Raw genomic sequence first — 18,820 nt, 5'->3', positions numbered from 1 at the left:
CCAAAGAAACAAGCTAGAAGGGCTGGAAAACACCAGCATCCAGAAACAATGTTCAAAAGCCAAAGTGGGAATGAGGTTAATGGTGAGGGAAACAGATAGATTTGCAAGGATGCTGTGGAGAAGGAAGGCTGTCACATCATAGTTACATTGACAATGACATTTTCTTTATCCAGTCATCACTTGATGGACACTCAGGTTGATCATCTTTGCAATTGTGAAGAGTGGAAAGGTGCACTTTTGACTAATTGGTTCAGGAGGTAAATATATGGATGAAAATTATATGAGTAACTTGGTAGTATTATTGCATGATGGGGAATTTCCTTGGAGATTATAGGATATTCTAGAACACACAGTGGTTATGCAGTCTTTTGAATCACTCCAGCCTCTGCAATTTTAATACAAAAATACATGCTCCTCCATTATCGTGGGGTCTTAGGGTTTACTAGAAAATAGATTTGGTTTAAATATTTCCACAGTATGTTGTAAAATTATCTGTAAATTGAGTTTCTTGCTTTATGACATTCTTTAATTTTATATCTAGCAATGTAGGCTTTGGCAAATAGAGCAAACATTAAGTTCTCATTAACAATCACTTTATCAAAATGAGGCTTAACAATTGACAATATTATAAATACCTGAATGTAAAATATTCATTTTGGAAGACTGCCCATATAATTGTGAGCTTTTTGTCTCTCAAATGTGCATGCGTGTGTGTTGACTTTAGAGAGATATGTTTTCTGTGAGAACCAGAGGTGATTACCTCTCAAATCTTACCTAATCAAAACAGTGTTCTGCAGAATGATAAACACCAAACTATTGCCTCAGTGTGTTCATTTTATTTAATTGTTTACCCATTGCTTATTTGTTTCAAATGAGTATAAAAGTGCAGCACATCAGAAAGCACACACAGGGAACTGGTTCTCTACCGTGTACATTTAAAATAATTCCCGCCTGGGCGTGGTGGCTCATGCCTGTAATCCCAGCAATTTGGGAGGCTGAAGTGGGTGGATCACCTGAGGTCAGGAGTTCAAGAACAGCCTGGGCAACATGGTGAAAACCCGTCCCTACCAGAAATACAAAAGTTAGCTGGGCACTGTGGCTCAATGCCTGTAATTCTATCACTTTATGAGGCCAAGGAGGGCAGATCACCTGAGGTCAGGAGTTTGAGACCAGCCTGGGCAACATGGCCAATACCCATCCCTACTAAAAATACAAAAGTTAGCCAGGCCTGGTGGCATGTGCCTGTAATCACAGCTACTCAGGAGGCTGAGGCTGGAGATTCGCTTGAACCCAGGACGCAGAGGTTGCAGTGAGCAAAGATCGCACCATTGCACTCCAGGCTGGAAAACAGAGGAAGACTCAGTCTCAGAAAATAATAAAATCATTCCCATGTTTCCACATAGACATATCCATTAGTTTAGCTTTCTTTAATGTAGGTATGTTGAAGAGAAAGTGATACTGATTCATTTTGAATCTGATACTGACACTAAGAGCAAAACAAAGTCAGCTTTATAGAATTGAGGAATTAAATTACAGTAAGTCTTTTTCATAACTGTAAATCATCTCCATGCAGGGTGGTGGCTAGGATCTGTTGCATCTCCTATAATTTTTTCTCTTTAGGAAAATTTGAGTTAGTATTTTCTTCAGTTCGTACTCATCCTGGTAAGCCACCTGCTACACCAGCTGTTCTCAACTGAGACAACCAAGATGACAAGGCTTCAGAAGTCAATTAATGCATAATGTTCTTTCCTTGCAAGATCGGTTACTAAATCTTAGAGGTTTAGGTTTGATAGAGACTGGCCCACACAAAATGCTGCTTCCCTCAGGAAGCTATGTATTATTGGAATATTCTATAGTTTCCATGGCTTGTACATAATTCAGGAAAACAGCACAGTCCAGAAAATCTTAAATGACAGGTGTAAATGGTGCACTATTACGAAATACTTTGAGCTATTTATTATTTCTAACTGCTACTCTTTTTTTGTCTTATATCTTTGAAATGTTAAGCTTAAGATACATGTCCATGTTAAATCTATAAATTAAATATAGGCCATCAGATGGATGAGAATTTTGGCATAAGTTACCAAATTGAGTCTAATATTTTTGAGATTAACAAATCTGCAAGAATAACTAAGAAAAAATATATGAAAAAGAAGTATATGAATGAAATCCTGTTCTCCAAGATACAAATATGTATCCCTTTGCTACTGCCATAGAGGCAATGGATACATGAAACACAGAGAGCAAAATATAGCTTTACAGAACAATATTCAAAAGCTACAGGCAGATCCACAAATATGAGGCACTGATCACACATGAGAAGATTATCTGAAATCAGTGAGAAAATTCCATCAATGGGGTTTAGATATTTGGTGATCTATGGAGTTGGGGTGATGAAGAGAGATTCTCTCTTCACAATAAGATCTCCCCTCACAAACAAGATCTAAAATGCCTTACAAAATGTAAAACAATAGCAAATTATTAGAAGAAAATAGATGATGTTTTCAAAGAGTTGGAAGTGAAATGTCCTTCCAAAGCTTTACACAATACCCGGAAAATTCATGGTACCATGATATCGGATATCAGAACCCACAATATCAGGGACTATATTGATTGACCACATGGAAGTCTAGAAATTATAAATAAACAAACAAAAATTTGAAATAGTTTTCTTATTTCCTTGATTATTGAACACATACAAGGAGCAATGGGTCAGTTTCAGTATTTGAAAAATTCTTAAAAATAAAAATTTTATTATAATATTTTATCTTAATCATATTGAAGATATATTAATACTATTTAAGATAATCAGACCAATAAAATAATTTTAAAATATGAAATAAAGTATCCATATGAAAATAGAAATGGCCAAAGAACATATGATAAATGATCAATTGCACTAGCAATCAAATAAAAAGGAAGTAAATGTAGACATGAGAACATTTTTTAGCTTATCATATTGGTAAAATGAAATGCTCAAAATATAAAATTTTGGTAACTAAGTGGGGAAAAGGGAAGGCATTTTTCATTTGGTCTTAAAATGACTAAATTTATTTTCTAAGTTAATTAAAACTACCTGCCACACTAAAACTATTTTAATATGTTTTATGTACATATTATATTTATAATAGCTTTCAATTATTCACATTATTTATTTGTTATATTTCTGGCATCTTTCATCATATGCTATACTGAATCCCAGAAACATGTTTCTATGTTGTCAAACATATGAAACCTTTTTGTTGATGACCCTTGAGTCTTGTGTCAGGCTTAAAAACGGTTGTTTTTTTGTTTGTTTCTTTGTTTTTGTAGAGAAAGGAGTCTCGTTATGTTGCCCAGGCAGGTCTCAAACTTCTAGGCTCAAGCAATCCTACTGCCCTGGCCTCCCAAAGTGTTGGGGTTACAGGCGTGAGCCATGGTGCCCAGCCAAGCTAACAAAAACTTTTAATAGAGACATCCTACTGCTAATGTGAGAAATAGAAATACAAAGTCACTGCATCATTTACCTAGCTTGTAGATATAGTCCTGTGCATTAAACAGAATCATCATTTAGGTAAATATTATGAACCTCATTTATCTTATAATAAATGATCAACATTCATCAATGGAAGAAAATCTTACTTTCTCCTAGAAAGGGGGGAGTTACAAAATAAACCATGTGTGTCTTAGACCCTAAGACTGGTGTTTTAAACCATGAGAATGGTTACAACATAAACCACTTGTGTTTTAAGTTTTGCCAAGGATTGAGACCTCATGCACATTGTTAAGTGTTGTTCATCAAAAATTCAGTTAGGGGTCATGTGTGGTGGCTCACTTCTATAATGCCAGCACTTTGAGAGGCTGAGGTGGGAGAATCACTTGAGCCCAGGAGCCTGAGACCAGCCTGAACAACATAGTAAAGCCTCATCTCTACCAAAAAGATAAAATAAAATATTAGCAAGGCATGGTGGCCCGTGTCTTTGGTCCCAGCTACTCAGGAGGTTGAGATGGGAGGATTGCCTGAGCCTGAGAAGTCGAGGCTGCAGTAAGCCGTGATCACGCCACTGCACTCCAGCCTGGATGACAGAGTGAGAACATCCCTCAAATTTTAAAAAAGACAAAACAGCAATAGCAACAACAACAACAATAACTCAGAGTTAGTTCTGAAGGTGCACAACGTATTTAGTTTTCAAAATAATTGAGTCTTAATCAGCGATGTTCATCTATATTTCCCCAGAAGCACAAATCTGTATTTTCTGTTGTGTGTGGATTTGCATATTTAGATGCTTGCTGGAGTCCGACTATTCTAAAACATAATTTAGACTTATCTGTAGAGGAGTACATTGCATATGAGTTTGGCTTCTGAATCATCTCACTCATTAATCATGTTTTGTAATTGTGACAGCAGATTATTTGTGGCACCTTATGAGAAACAGCCTTCAAGAAACCAGTTTGTTCATGGTAGCTTGCTGTTTAAATTCTTCTTCTTCTAATTCTCAGGGCTTTCAACTGATAATATGTTTTTTTTCCACTCAATATCAGGAATATTCATGCTTATTTTGTGTCAAGGGTTGGTTTTTATCTTCAAACTTTTGTGGAGACATACGAGTGACAGACATGTAACCCCAGTTTAGCAACACCTATAACATGATATCATGCATTGCTTATGACTTTTGATCAGCCATTCTGTCTTCCCTAATGTTTCCCCTTTTTGTTCTATTGCACTTTCCTAAGATATGTATTCCTTTATCAAAGAGTTTATATAGTACACTATTTTTTTCTTGTCTCTATTTATGAATGCCCAATAAAACAACTTCTTGAAGAAGAGTGTGCACATGGGTTTGTGTGTGTGTGTGTCTTCTATTTGTCCTTCAAGTGCAGAACCATGGTTCACCTTGACTAACATTTTCATGTTAGTGAAAGAATGTTTGGGGCCATGCCTAAACCATATAATTTCAACCCCACGTCTACAACTGAGAACAACAATGGCAGCCACTTGCCAAAGAACACTTGTACCGTATTGTTCTTCACTCTTGTGTTCTCCTGGAGATGATACTTAATGCTCCCTGGTTTCTGTAGGAAGCTCTATTATAACTAAGTTAGCTAGCAAGACTATCTTTAGAAATCTCCAGCTAAAGTAGAGATCCAGTTGGAATTACTCTGCATCAGGAAGCAAAAAGCTCTTGAGACATATACACCCAAGCATTCCCATTGTCCAGATAGAAGAGAGGATATAGGATGTGTCCCGATAGCCATTGGTCCCAACAGGCCTGTTGACTATCTCCCAAGCACAGAAGATGGGGGAAACAGTGGTTTTTAACAATAGCAAGAATATTTTGAAACCAGTACACCAGACTGGGAGACAGAGCCTGGGGAAAGTGTCCTTCCCTTTTTCCTTGGAGGATGTAGAGAAAGAGAAGAAAGAGCAAGGGTAGGCACGAATCATTCCAGCTTCACCACTGGCTTTCCTGCCACAGAGCCTACTCAGTGGAAAATGCCTTGCTGTCATGCGTTCCAAGAAGGTGATGGTGCCATACAACATGTAGCAGCAGGAGCAAAACCAAGCATCTCTCCCGGGCTTTGTGGTTTCCTCCGCTGGTATCACAAAGCTGGAGGGAGACTGCAGGGAAAGGCACACTCTCCAAGGTAACTCTGAGGACTGCTTTGAGGAGAAGGAGAAAATCATCTGAGTACCAAAATACTAGGTCTTCTGGAAACAATGTAACACAGAGCTTGTTATGCAGGTGATACACTGAGGAGGAGCTCTCAGGAGAAACTCAGATGAGGTTATCAGGCAAAACAAGGGAAAAGAAGATACCAAGGAGTCTCAGCCTGATCCCACAGGGAGCTCAGGAATGTGAATAGTGACAAGGAGTTCATTTTGCTTGTGGCAAGGGGTCTAACTTCTTATTAAATTACATCAGGTAGTCCTTGAACATGTCCCTCTCCCAAAGGGAAGACATAATCTTCTAAACATATGTGAGCCTGCAGCAATCCCCTGGAGAAGAAAGCGGGGGAGAATAATTAGAAGCCAAGCCCACAGCAGTGGCTGGATAGGGTGCACTACCATAGAGATAATCTGTTTGCACCTATTTACCAGAAGAAAACAGTTAGCAAAGAGGCTGGACCCTACCATAGCAGTTGTGAACCTAGAAATACAAGCCACACATGACATTTAGAACCCAGCCATAGAAAGAATGACAAGAGGATGCAGTTATCCCTGCTCATGTATGTTATTTGACTATCGATTCCTCTCAAGTTGATGAAGCTTCTCACTTCCTGATTCCCAACTTTGCCACCAACCTGAATATGGACAGGCAAGACCTTAGCAGGTAGGTGAAGCAATACATGCTTGAATTAGAATCCATTCATGTACAACTGGCTTTGCTTTATAAAAATATGCTTTTCTAGAACTTTGCATTTTGCAGCATACAACAAGAGCAGGATTTAATAGGATCCAAGAAGCATTGTTTAATATTCCTCCTAGGTTGCATGTCTTATTAAAGCTCTGTGCATCTGGCTGATATGGATTAGCAGACACACTCTTTGGAAAATAATTACTTTGTGCCTTTGGGTGTGGGCATTAATTTCTTAGTCTTGGAATCTGTTCCTTTAGACATTTCAAATTGCATTGTGCTTTCTAACTAGAAAATGTATTTACTTCCTGATCTGAATTTATCTTTGGGGAGCTGGGGAGAAGAATAAAATTTTAAAAAGGTGGTAACTCATTGTGTAACTAAAATGATTTGGTTTGAAATATCACAAAACATTTGAAAAAATTCCTTGAAAACAAAGGTCTTGATGCATTATTGCAGGGTGGAAATGCTTTCCAACATTAAGAGCTAACATTAATTTCTTCTGAATCAATTAACACATCACCCCAACATGCTGCCTTCAGACTTGATAACACTCGTCTAATTTATGCTGCCAGCATTGTTTCTCCACATTTCAGAGATGAGGCTCAACAGTGGCCAATGGCCTTCTACGGAGAAGTTAGCAAATATATCAAATGAGGTAATACATGAGATATTTTGAAGAAAATTTTAAAAGCTGTAGGACACAGTGTGTTATCATTATAATAAATCCATTTGTACAAAATTGTTTGGAAGTTTTTGAGGAGAAAACAGATATGAGAGGAATTATACTCATGATAGATAGATAGATAGATTAAATAGATAGATGATAGGTAGATAGATAAGATAGATAGATGGATGAGACAGACAACTAGATGAACAGATATAAGGATAGATAGATGAATAAATATTTGAGACATATATAGATATATGATAGGTAGATTGATGTATGGGTACATAGATGGGCAGAGAGATGGTAGATAGATGATAAATGACAAATAGCATGATAGACAGATGGTAGGTAGAAAGATGATAGATATGAACATAAATATACATAAGTATATACAAACATGTATATACTATATCTTTATCTACATGTAGATATAGATACACACACTTATGTGTATATAAGTATATATAGTACACACATGTAGTATATATAGTACACAAAAGTATATATAGTATACACATGTAGTAGACATAGATATAGTATACACATTCAATGTGTCTGTATATATATATTTAGTATATATAGATATAGTATAGATATATAGATAGAAAATAGCATGGAATGGTGACTCTATAGCCACCTCCGCAACCCGAGAGATAACCACTGTTAAAATTTTGTGTGTTTTTCCCATTTTGGCGCTCAAATACATACACGTATGCACAGATGCATATATGCATATTCATGTATATTTTATGTAAGTGGGATATAGGATAAAAATTATCTACATTTATATCTATATGTAGTTATATCTATATCTACATATACATATACAGTCATGTACTGCATAAGGATGACGTTTCAGTCAACAATGGACCAGATGTGTAATGATAGTCCCATAAGACAATCTTGGAGCTGAAAAATTTCTATCATCTAATATTTGCAGCGCTACACTTTTTATTGCTATTTTAGAGTGTACTCCTTTACTTATTAAAAAAAATTAAGTGTAAAATAGCCTCAGGCAGGTCCTTCCAGAGTTATTCCCAAAGAAGGCATTGTTGTCCTTGGAGATGGGGACTCCAGTAGTAGAAAAGCTTCCTCTGTCATGGATCCAGTGAAAGCATCCATGAGACAAATAGATGAGGTAGTAGGTACCTCTCCCTTTATTTTCATTCCAAGTTTACAAGGAATTTTTAAATTACTGATTTGGTTTCCCAGATATCTTCAGAATGGTTTAACACTTATAACAGATGAGAAGCATTTTCCCAACAAACAGACATTTGGCAATACGAGTAGAAGTTCTGTCTCCTCTAGGTTTGGCTAACACCTTGGTGAGCATCACAAGATGGATTTGTTCAACATTCCTTTGCATGTGTGGGAAATGAATCCCTTTTTTAGATGCTGTTCCTCACCCACTACCCTCCCTAGATTTAGTTCTGTTTCTGTGGCATATGATTGAACCATGTCCAACCGATATGGATTTGGGTGCCAGTTCCTCTGCACCCACCAGACTGCAGAAGGAGGTAAGCGAGCGGCTTCCTTCTTTTCAGCTCAACTGACAACATTTTACATCCAATGGTGGCAGCATTGGAAACTAATGTCTAGTATTTGGCATTATCTACAAGCTATTTGGGAGTACATAGCACGTTTTTACCAAAGCGTTAGACAAGTCGTCATTTAATCCATTCACTTTGAATTACAAATTCAAGTTCCAAGTATGATAGAAGATAAATACAGTGAAATGGCAAGTGACCCCATGCCCACCTCCCCCTACCCAGAGATAACTACTATGAAAATTTTGTGTGTTTTTTCCTATTTGTGCACTCAAGTACATATATGTATGCACACTTGCATACACACACACAGTGATGTATATTTTATATAAGTGGGACAGAGGATAAAAATTCTCTGCATTTTAACACAACTTGCCAAATTTTCCACAGGTGAATGCATTTGCTTTTTCCAACCACTGAATGTGATATGGTCGGATCTGTGTCCCCCACCCAAATCTCACCTTGAATTGTAATAATCCCCACATGTCATTGGAGGGACCTGGTGGGAGGTAATTGAATCATGGAGGTGGGTTTTCCCCTTGCTGTTCTCGTGATAGTGAATAAGTATCACGAGATCTGATGGTTTTATAAAGGGGAGTTCCCCTGCACATACCCTCTTGCCTGCCACCATGTAAGATGTGACTTTGCTTCTCACTCACCTTCTGCCATGATTGTAAGGCCTCCCCAGCCATGTGGAACTGTGAGTACATTAAACCTCTTTCCTTTATAAATTACCCAGTCTCAGCTGTGTCTTTATCAGCAGTGTAGGAACAGACTAATACAGAATCATACTTCATAACATGTAGTGGATTAAAGTTGGGCCTGAACTGTTTGTTGCTTTTCTAATTTTGTTGTAGTTTCCTCCCCCTCTGCTTGAGTCTAGGATACCCTATAACTTGCATCCACCCATAGTATTAACCTATTGACGCGTACTGAGAATGGCACATTACAGGTTGCAAAACGTGTCGTAGAAGGCCTCCTAGCCTCTGCAAAAACCCAGTATCTGTTACAAAAATGGCATAATTTTTGTAAGTAGCTATGTTTTCCACCTGAAAAGGAAAAACAGTGGCATTATTTTACATTCTTGTAGACGTCTTTAATGCCTAGCTTACTGAAACAGAGCTTAGGTCGCATATCTACTTCTGGACTGAGTTTGTTGTGAGATCTCAAGCTATGTAACTTGAGCAAAACATAATTGTAAACTCTCAAAAACAAAGGAAATAGTTAATTAAGACCTGTTATTATTATGAATGTAATTCTTATTTCATGGACTTCCAAATGTTTCCAGACCAGACTTAAAGAAATGCTGATCTAAAGGTCTCCTTTCTTGTCTCTCTATTCCATGTTAGATGTAGGACCTCCTAGCATTTTGGGTGAACCTCAATTGCTCCTGATATTTGAAACAGAGGCACTAAATCTGCAATTAGATAGGTTTTGTCAACTTATGGGACTCACACTTAAATTGGCAACCTATGATTTAAATGGAGACATGTAAATATCAGTATCTGACTCTTTTTTCTTGACTTCTCAGTTTTCCTAGAGAGAACTGTTTTCCTCCCTGCTGTTGGCATTTTTGGAATCCACTGTGGGAAGTTGCATGAGTTTCTCAACATTCTGTGTGTAGAATTTTACTTACTTTCCATATTCTGTGTAACTCTACCCCTGCCCATGAGCTGTCACTAACGTCTGGAGGAATGCCCCCTCTGCCCTCGAGAGATAATTCATCTCTGCGGATCAACTCTCAGGTCAAGTAAGAAGCAATTATTTAGCTATGTGGGACGGAGATATTCAATCTTCCAAAGAAGTCCTGCTTTGGGGGATGGGGCAGGGAGGATGAAGAGGAGTGAGTTAAAAAGTGCAAACACATACAGTAAAATAAAACCAATAAATTCAGTGTTTCATAGCAGAGTAGATGACTTTACTTAAACATGTATTGCACTTGGGTGACAGACACCTGCAATACTACATATTATATACATGTAACAAATTTTTTCATGTGCCTTATACACTTGCACAAATTTTTAAAAAGGCAAAAAGAGAGACAGAGAAAGGCTTGCTTTTAACCATATCTGAGACCACGCTTTCAGAGGCCTTTGTGTGGGCCAAGGACTGGCCTATTTCCTAGTTTACTCCCTTGACCCTGAGTACTTCCAAGTTTCTCTGATGAGGATAAATTGAGATTCACCCATCTGCTTTCCAGCTTGCAATATTTCATTGAAGTATGTCGTTGTCTGCTCTCTTATTTAATTCCTTTGAATTCTTGCCTCTTATTTAGACTTTTATTTTGTCCTTTTAGTGAGTTTATGGGAAAGAACAGTGTTTTCAATTCTCTATGTTGAGCTGGATATCTGAAACACACTCATTATGTTGCGTCTCTGTTATACTTCAAGGTGGTCTGGACGTGAGCTACAATGGTGTATTTTCCAGCAATTACTTGCATAATGAATCAATTAGCACGTGACTTCACTCCATGAATATGCACTAACCATCCACTTTGTGATACCTACATACCTTCATTCCCTTCCCTTTTCCGGGGATGTCCAACCCTCATCCTTAGTGAACAAAAAGCAGAGGTAGAAATAAGAATGACTGAGTGGAGTCAGTGAGAAAAATGGCAGTGGAGGAGCAAGCTGGAAGGATGTTTGAATCTGGAAAGATGTTTGGACGTGTCGGAATTCAAATAACCTGCCAATGAGTTTATTGTATGCTCTGCATCTATATCTATATCTACACAGTATACACACTATTATAAAGATCATATCCTGGACTAAATGTGTTTCCTTTTTTCATACTTTTTTCCTCCCAAGTAAAAATTGCATCATTTAAGGTTTACAGATTTTTTTAGCTTTCTGTCATCTCTAGTTTCTCTGTAGAAACATAATTATACTGCCAAAATCTTCTGATATATGAATCTATGCGTATATGTATGCATATCCACATTGCCTGGAGATACTTTCCTCAATATGTATATATGTGTGTATATGTATAATTGTATATATGTGTGTATAGGTATATATGTGTGTATGTGTATATACACACATGTGTATGTATGTGTATGTATGTACATATATGTGTATTAAAGTATATTAAACTTTTAAATCATATGTGTATATATACACATGTTTATATGTGTATATATACACATGTTTATATGTGTATACATATATGTAAATATATACATATATATCATATATACATGTATACATATGTAAGTATGATGTGTATGTATTATATGTGTGTGTGTGTATATATATATGTATGTATGAAGAGAGAACACAAGAGAGAGAGAAATTGTATAAATTACTGACTAGGAGAGTGTCCCCAGGATATTTGCTTTCTTATAAAAAGTTATCTCACAAAGATGAACATGAAAGATTGAAGGAGAATCACTGGAGAAGGAAGAGCAGGAAGAATTAAAGCCCAAGGGTAGGAAGATTTGGACTAGGGTAGAAGCAGGCTGAAGAGAAAGGGTTGGCTGAAGAAGTTCGATGCCAGGCAAATGCAGACTTATTCTGCCAGACCTGGTTCAGCGTCACCTTCTCTCTTCAGCCACACAGATACTATACATTGCTTTGTTCCCTTGCACCCTGGCTACTGCATCATCACCAGGAACAGGGCTTTTGTAAAGTTGGTCATTATTTTTGTGCCCACCAATGGGCTTCAGACAGAGCCATAAACATTTTGAGCTTCCCTCAAACTGTTGAGACACCTTAAACACATCCCACTATTTTAACTTGTCATTTATATGAAGCCAATCTATTACTGATAATTAAAATTGTTTAAACACACAGACAAAAAATGGCAATTTTGCATATGTAAGAAAACCACGTTTTTCTGTACAGTAGATTAGCATTGCAACAATAGCACATTTTTATTTAAAAAAAAAAACTCATTGTGCCTACCTCATTCCACAGTAGTATGAAATTCGAAACATTTACCTACCTGTCTTACCCAAATATTTGAAGAGTTGACATAGCTAGTATCATTTACAGAAAGAAGAAGTTACAAAGTATACACATAATTAGAATTTTGACTTTGAAAATAGAACATGTATTGACTGCAGTATTCTTTCAAAGTATCTCCCATAATGAAACATAGCAATTCCAGGAAAATTTAGAGATGCTTGTCTGGAAACACAGGTGCATTATGTTTATTATATCATGCAATGTGGATGTCTTACACACACTGAAAAGTAAGATTCTTATTATCAAACTATTTTTAATAAAACTGTAACTATAGAAACGGAGCCTGTAATAAATTGCTTTGTAAAAGTAATATATGGGAGAATACACTGTACCGTTTTAAGGTGTAAACCATATTTTAAAGTAGATTTGGATTGCCTAGAATGTGGACTTGGTAGAAAAAAAGAGAAAACAGAAAAACCCACATTATCAAGTGGCTTGAACAAGACATGGTATATCTGTCATCTTCACACTGCCTGTAGGTACGTACTTGCCTCAATCAAAGACTTTTCTGCTTTGCTCCATCTCCAAAGTCATTTCCTGGTTTAGGATAGATCCTTAAGCTCCGATTAGGAAAGGAGGGGCCGGTGAAAAGAGCAGAACTCTGATCCAGGGAAGATTTCTGGAAATCTCTCAGACAGCTCACGCTTACCTCAGTTGGCCAGATGTGGTCACAGAGGCACACCCAATGCCAAGAGTGACTGGAAAATACAGTCTGTTTTCCTCCTGGCCACAGCCTAGCAAAGACCATGGGACATTAACTAAAAAGGAAAATCGGCACAGGCGTCAGGGAAAACCTGAGGGATTGATTTCTTGTCATTTATAAGTAGAAAACCACAAGATGCCACATAGATTATATACATGAACACACATATATAGATTATAAACATACATATAGGTTTAGATTCTCTCAAATACACATAGATTATAAACATAAACATTTGTTAGTCTTTCCTTCTGAGGAACAAATATGTGTTTTTTGATTTAACTTTAAGTTCAGAGGTACAATTGTGGATTTGTTATATAGGTAAACTTGTGTCATGAAGTTTGTGGTACAGATTATTTCATCACCCAGGTATTAAGCCCAGCACCCATTAGTTATTTTTCCTCATCCTCTCCCTCCTCCCATCCTCCACCCTGTGACAGGCTCAGTGTCTGCTGTTTCCCTTTATGTGTCCATGTGTTCTCATCATTTAGCTCCCATTTATAAGTGAGAACAGGTAATATTTGGTTTTCTGTTCCCGTGTTAGTTTGCTAAAGATAATAGCTTCCCACTCCATCCATGTTTCTGCAGTTAACATGATCCTCTTCTTTTTTATGGCTGCATAGTATTCCAGGGTGTCTCCATATTTTCTTTATCTAGTCTACCATTGATAAGCATATAGGTTGATTCCATGTTTTTGATATTGTGAATAGTGCTTCAGTGAACAAACATGTGCATGTGTCTTTATGAGAGAACAATTTATATTTCTTTGAATAAATGTATATATATGTGTGTGTATATATATATGTATATACACACACATATATATATATGTATATACCCAGTAATAATGGGATTGTTGGGTTGAAGGGTAGTTCTTTTTTTGGTTCTTTGAGGAATTGCCACACTGTCTTCCACAATGTTGAAAAAATTTACACTCCCACCAACAGTGCATAAGTGTTTTTGTTTTGTTTTGTTTTGTTTTGTTTTGTTTTTGAGATGGAGTCTCACTCTGTCGCCCAGGCTGGATTGCTGTGGTGCAATCTCGGCTCACTGCAACCTCCATCTTCCGAGTTCAAGTGATTCTCCCACCTCAGCTTCCCGAGTAGCTGGGATTACAGGTGCACACCACCACACCCAGCTAATTTTTGTATTTTTAGTAGCGGCAGGGTTTTGCCATGTTGGCCAGGCTGGTCACAAACTCCTGACTTCCGGTGATCCGCACACCTTGGCGTCCCAAAGTGCTCGAATTACAGGAATGAGCCACGGTGCCCTGCCAAGTGTTTCTTTAAAAAAAAAAAAAGTAATTTTCTTCACCTCTTAATAGTAGTTGTATCTCAACATATTGATTTTATCCACTTTTATCATAAGAATTGAGGTCAGAAAAAGTATCCGTGAAGGACAATGTGTTTTTGTTTGTTTGTTTGTTTTTTGGACATGAACATACTCATCAAAGTTCACATCCAACACCACCAGAAAAACCTTAACCTAAAAATCATCTTTGAATTTCCACCAAAACTTTTTCTGGGAGTAGGTTATTTACGAACTTCAGATGCCTCAATTGCACTACTTTTCAGTTACTAGGTTTCTGTGTTTTTTGTATAAAGATGGTTTTGTGCCCATTGAATTTTCAGTTTGCTGCATGGGGCCACGGGGCCACTGGAAATTCTTGGTACTAAGGGGAAGTTCTGGTTTGAGAAGATCTGAAAGCAGAACCATACAGGTTAGATTGAGGTGTGGGGGTCAAATGGAAGGTAGCTAGGCAATTAAGGAGATTACACATTTATGAACTCAAGAAGAGGCAGGAATAATGGAGGAAGATAATTGAGAGTGTATACTGCCATACCCTGGAAATTTCTGAGAATAAAAACGCTTAAGGCTCCAAATTCAAGGGAATAAAAAGACTGGTTATGTTCTGCCTGTAGTTGTATGAAACCCCAAAACTAGTTTCAAAAGTGACACAATCTTTCAATCAACCTTGGGTCAGGAGCAATGCTTCCGAAAGCCACTCAGCCGTGAAGCTCGGTGCTTCCCAAAGAAAACCCATCAGCAGCCAGCTCACATCAGAAACCGGGTTTCTGCATTAAGACAAAGTGCCCCATAAAATTCCATTTTCTCCAGATTTGGTGGCATGCTCCTGTAGTCCCAGCTGAGGTTACAGGATCATTTGAGCCCGTGAGTTTCAGGCCAGTGTGGGCAATATAGCAAGAAGCTGTCTCTTAAAAAAAAAAAAAAAAATCTGTTTTGAAAGTGTACCAGGACTGACTGAACTTTACAGTACCCAAATATAAGATAATAGCAGTGGTTGACTTGCTTCAGAGACATCACAACCTATAATCGGCGCTCCTTCTGGCTTAGCAAGCAATACATTTAGCTTTTTTCTTTCCCCAGAAACTGAGCGCTAGCATATTTCTACCAACTACATTTGGTTTGTTAGCAACTTCTAGAAAATAAGCCGTTCCTAGATGACTTAGCATTTGAAGGTATGGATTGTGTACTTTCTTATTTCTTATGTCCATTTGTCTTGCTGCTTACCTGTCTGTCTTCTCATTTCATGCAGACAACAAAGCTAACAAACACACTTTAATGCAATGGCTAAGCTATGTGTATTTCAGCCCCTTATGCTGACTCTTAAATGTCTTGCAAAGCCAAGATAGCAACATCAACAAATCTAAAATTTCCAAATTGTGGTGTGTCCATGAAAAAACTGTTTAGATATTTGTTTCTCTTCACATGGGTAGGTCTAAATATATTTCTTTGCTTTCTCATTGATAGCTTTAGTGTCATTTTACCTGGAATAAATCGAGATGGAGTAGAAGTGATCGGAGGTGCTGTGGGACAGGAAAGTTGAACATTAGAGCAGCCGGGAATTATTCTTATTTTTTATTACACAATCCAGGATGGTTCCCATTTCAGTGTGTAGTTTTCTGATGGCAGCAGGGTTAACTGTGATTCTTTTTATTGGAACATTTGCAATTCACTCTATACAGCCAGTTTCCTGTTCTGATATCCCTGAGATATACAGTGTTTATTTCAAAACACCGGAATTAAAATTTTCTATGTAGAATTTTAAAAGTAATTGAAATATAGTTTTTGTTTTGTTTTGCTTTTTTTGTCAGTAAGAGTCTATTGAATAAATATTGGTTTTAGTGTCTATAAGCAATATTTTTGTTATATTCTTTACAGTTTTAATAACTTATATCACATTTAATATATTTCAAACTCTTCTAAAAATGGAGAAAAACGCATCTCCCAATTCTGTTTTTATAGATTATATTGTGTTATACATTTCTCATACATGTATATATCCCTAAATAATGTTCTATACATTTATTACAATATATATTTACATATTACATACATATGTACATTATATACATATGTGTGCTATATGTGTGCATGTGTATGTGTATGTATTAGGTTGGTGCAAAAGCATTTATGGTTTTTGCCATTACTTTTAATGGCAAATCTGCAATTGCTTTTGTACCAAACATATATATATACATATATATATATATATATATATATTTCTTTTAGTACCCCCTCTTTGTGCTAGAAATAATGAATGCTCTTTGGGGGTACAACTGGGACACCTAATACAGCCAACGTTAGTTATATGTAATATAGGTGTCCAATCTAGCCTATCTACATATCAATCCACATATACATACATATGTGTGTATATATTACATATGTGTATGTGTACAGTTTAGAAATGTTTCTTTATTTCTCTTTTCCTTCGTTCCTTCTTTCCTTCCTTCCTTCCTCCCTTCCTTCCTTCCTTCCCTCTCTCCTTGCTTGCTTTTTCCCTCCCTCCTTCCTTCTTTCCTCCATCTTTCTTCCCTCCCTTCCTTTCTTTCATTCTTACTTTCTCTCTCTATACATGTATCATACACATATGTGTGTGTTTGTGTGCAATTTAGAAATTCTTCTTCTGTCTTTCTTTCTTTCTTTCCTTTATGTGTGTATGCATATATACATATATTCATAAATCTAAGCAATTTAGAAATAAGATTTAGCTTTATTTTAAATACAACACAAGAGCATTAATACACTGTACCATGAGTATCTAAAGAGATGCATGTCCTTTTTTTAGTTTTTTTTGAACAGGTTTAGAGGACATTACCTTTCAAGTTTTGATCTGCTTTTATAGTTTTTGGCAGATCGTTACCTTGTCATGTTGCATTACCTGCAAAATCAAGTCCAAACTATTTGAGAAGACATGCTAGCTCAGTGAGATGTAATGTTTAATACAAATATTTATGTCTATTGAGCCCTGGAATGCGGTTAAGTGGCATTTGCCGCACACCTGTCAGTATGCAATGGCGGCCTCATAATGCTTATGGGATTGGCCTAATGTCCATCACTTCATGCCCCAACTCATATGATCCCACTTAGAGATCTTGATGCTGTGGAATGGAGTAGGTTTCCTAGTTGTAACCCATAAAAACATTGTTATTCTTCTCATGAAAGCAAGGGAGAAGTATGCTTATTATTTTATTTTAAATTTTTTTGTAGAAATGGAGTCTCACCCCATTGCCCAGGCTGGTCTCAAACTCCTGGCCCTAGGTGATCCTCCTGCCTTGGCCTTCCAAAGTTCTGGGATTGCAGGCGTGAGCCACCACACCTGGTCAAGAAGTAATCTTGATTGATCATTCTGACTGACCCGATTTGACTTGAATAGAAGAGAAATGTGTCATTACGTTGTTCTTTCTTAGCAAGAACAATTCATGACTGTATTTCCAGGTTTCTCCCAGTGTTTCTCAAATTAACCAGCTCTATCCAAAACACGCCATTAGCCCATAGTTGTAGATTCTAGTATTTTTTCATTTCATTTTTTTTTCTGAACCCAGCTTTCAAGTGGATTTCTTGTGGGCTTTGCTTTTTATGACTAATCCAGGGGCCTTCTCCGGCTTATTTGTAAAGTAGGTGGCCTACATACACTTCTTGTCTCTCCCTTTTCAGGAAGTGACATTAGAAAAGCAGTTGTTGTTAGATTTGTGACCTAAGATGTGCCAGGATAATTTTCATTGCCTGCAATGAAATCTCAACTTCCATGTGGTTTGTGCAAAAGTAAAAGAAGCATGGAGCTAAATTGCATCTGAATAGATTATTGAAGTCTGAGTAAGACTCCACCTGGGGATAAGAACCTCTGCAAAAGGTCCAGCATCTCACTGTTTAGCCATGTTGTGGCCTCTTTAAAAGGAGAAGCATCAGCCAAACATGAATAGTCAAAAAGATCAAGAAAAAAGTAGTCACAACCTCCTGAGCTTGTTTGTATTGGCTAATGACAAAAGTCGTCCATATAAAATGTGTCAACAGTGATAAAATTCATTAATGCTTTGAATTAGAAATAGCTGGAGTGGTAGGGAGCTTTTCCCTTCTTAAAAGGGTCTCTGTTTACAATTTACATTTATCTCACGTAATTTAAAAATTGTGTTTGTTGTTGGTGGTGGTGGAGGTGGTATTGGTGTTGGTGGTGGTAGAGTTGGTTGGAATGGAGCTTAGTATAGCCATTATAAAAAAAGATATGTAAGTTCCTCAAAAAATTAAAAATAGAATTACTATATAATCCAGAAATGCCAGTTCTGGGTATATTTCCA

The sequence above is a fragment of the Pongo abelii genome, chromosome X (genome assembly GCF_028885655.2).
Source record: "Pongo abelii isolate AG06213 chromosome X, NHGRI_mPonAbe1-v2.0_pri, whole genome shotgun sequence".
In the NCBI taxonomy this organism is placed as follows: domain Eukaryota; kingdom Metazoa; phylum Chordata; class Mammalia; order Primates; family Hominidae; genus Pongo; species Pongo abelii.
Note: the sequence above shows the minus strand (reverse complement) of the source record.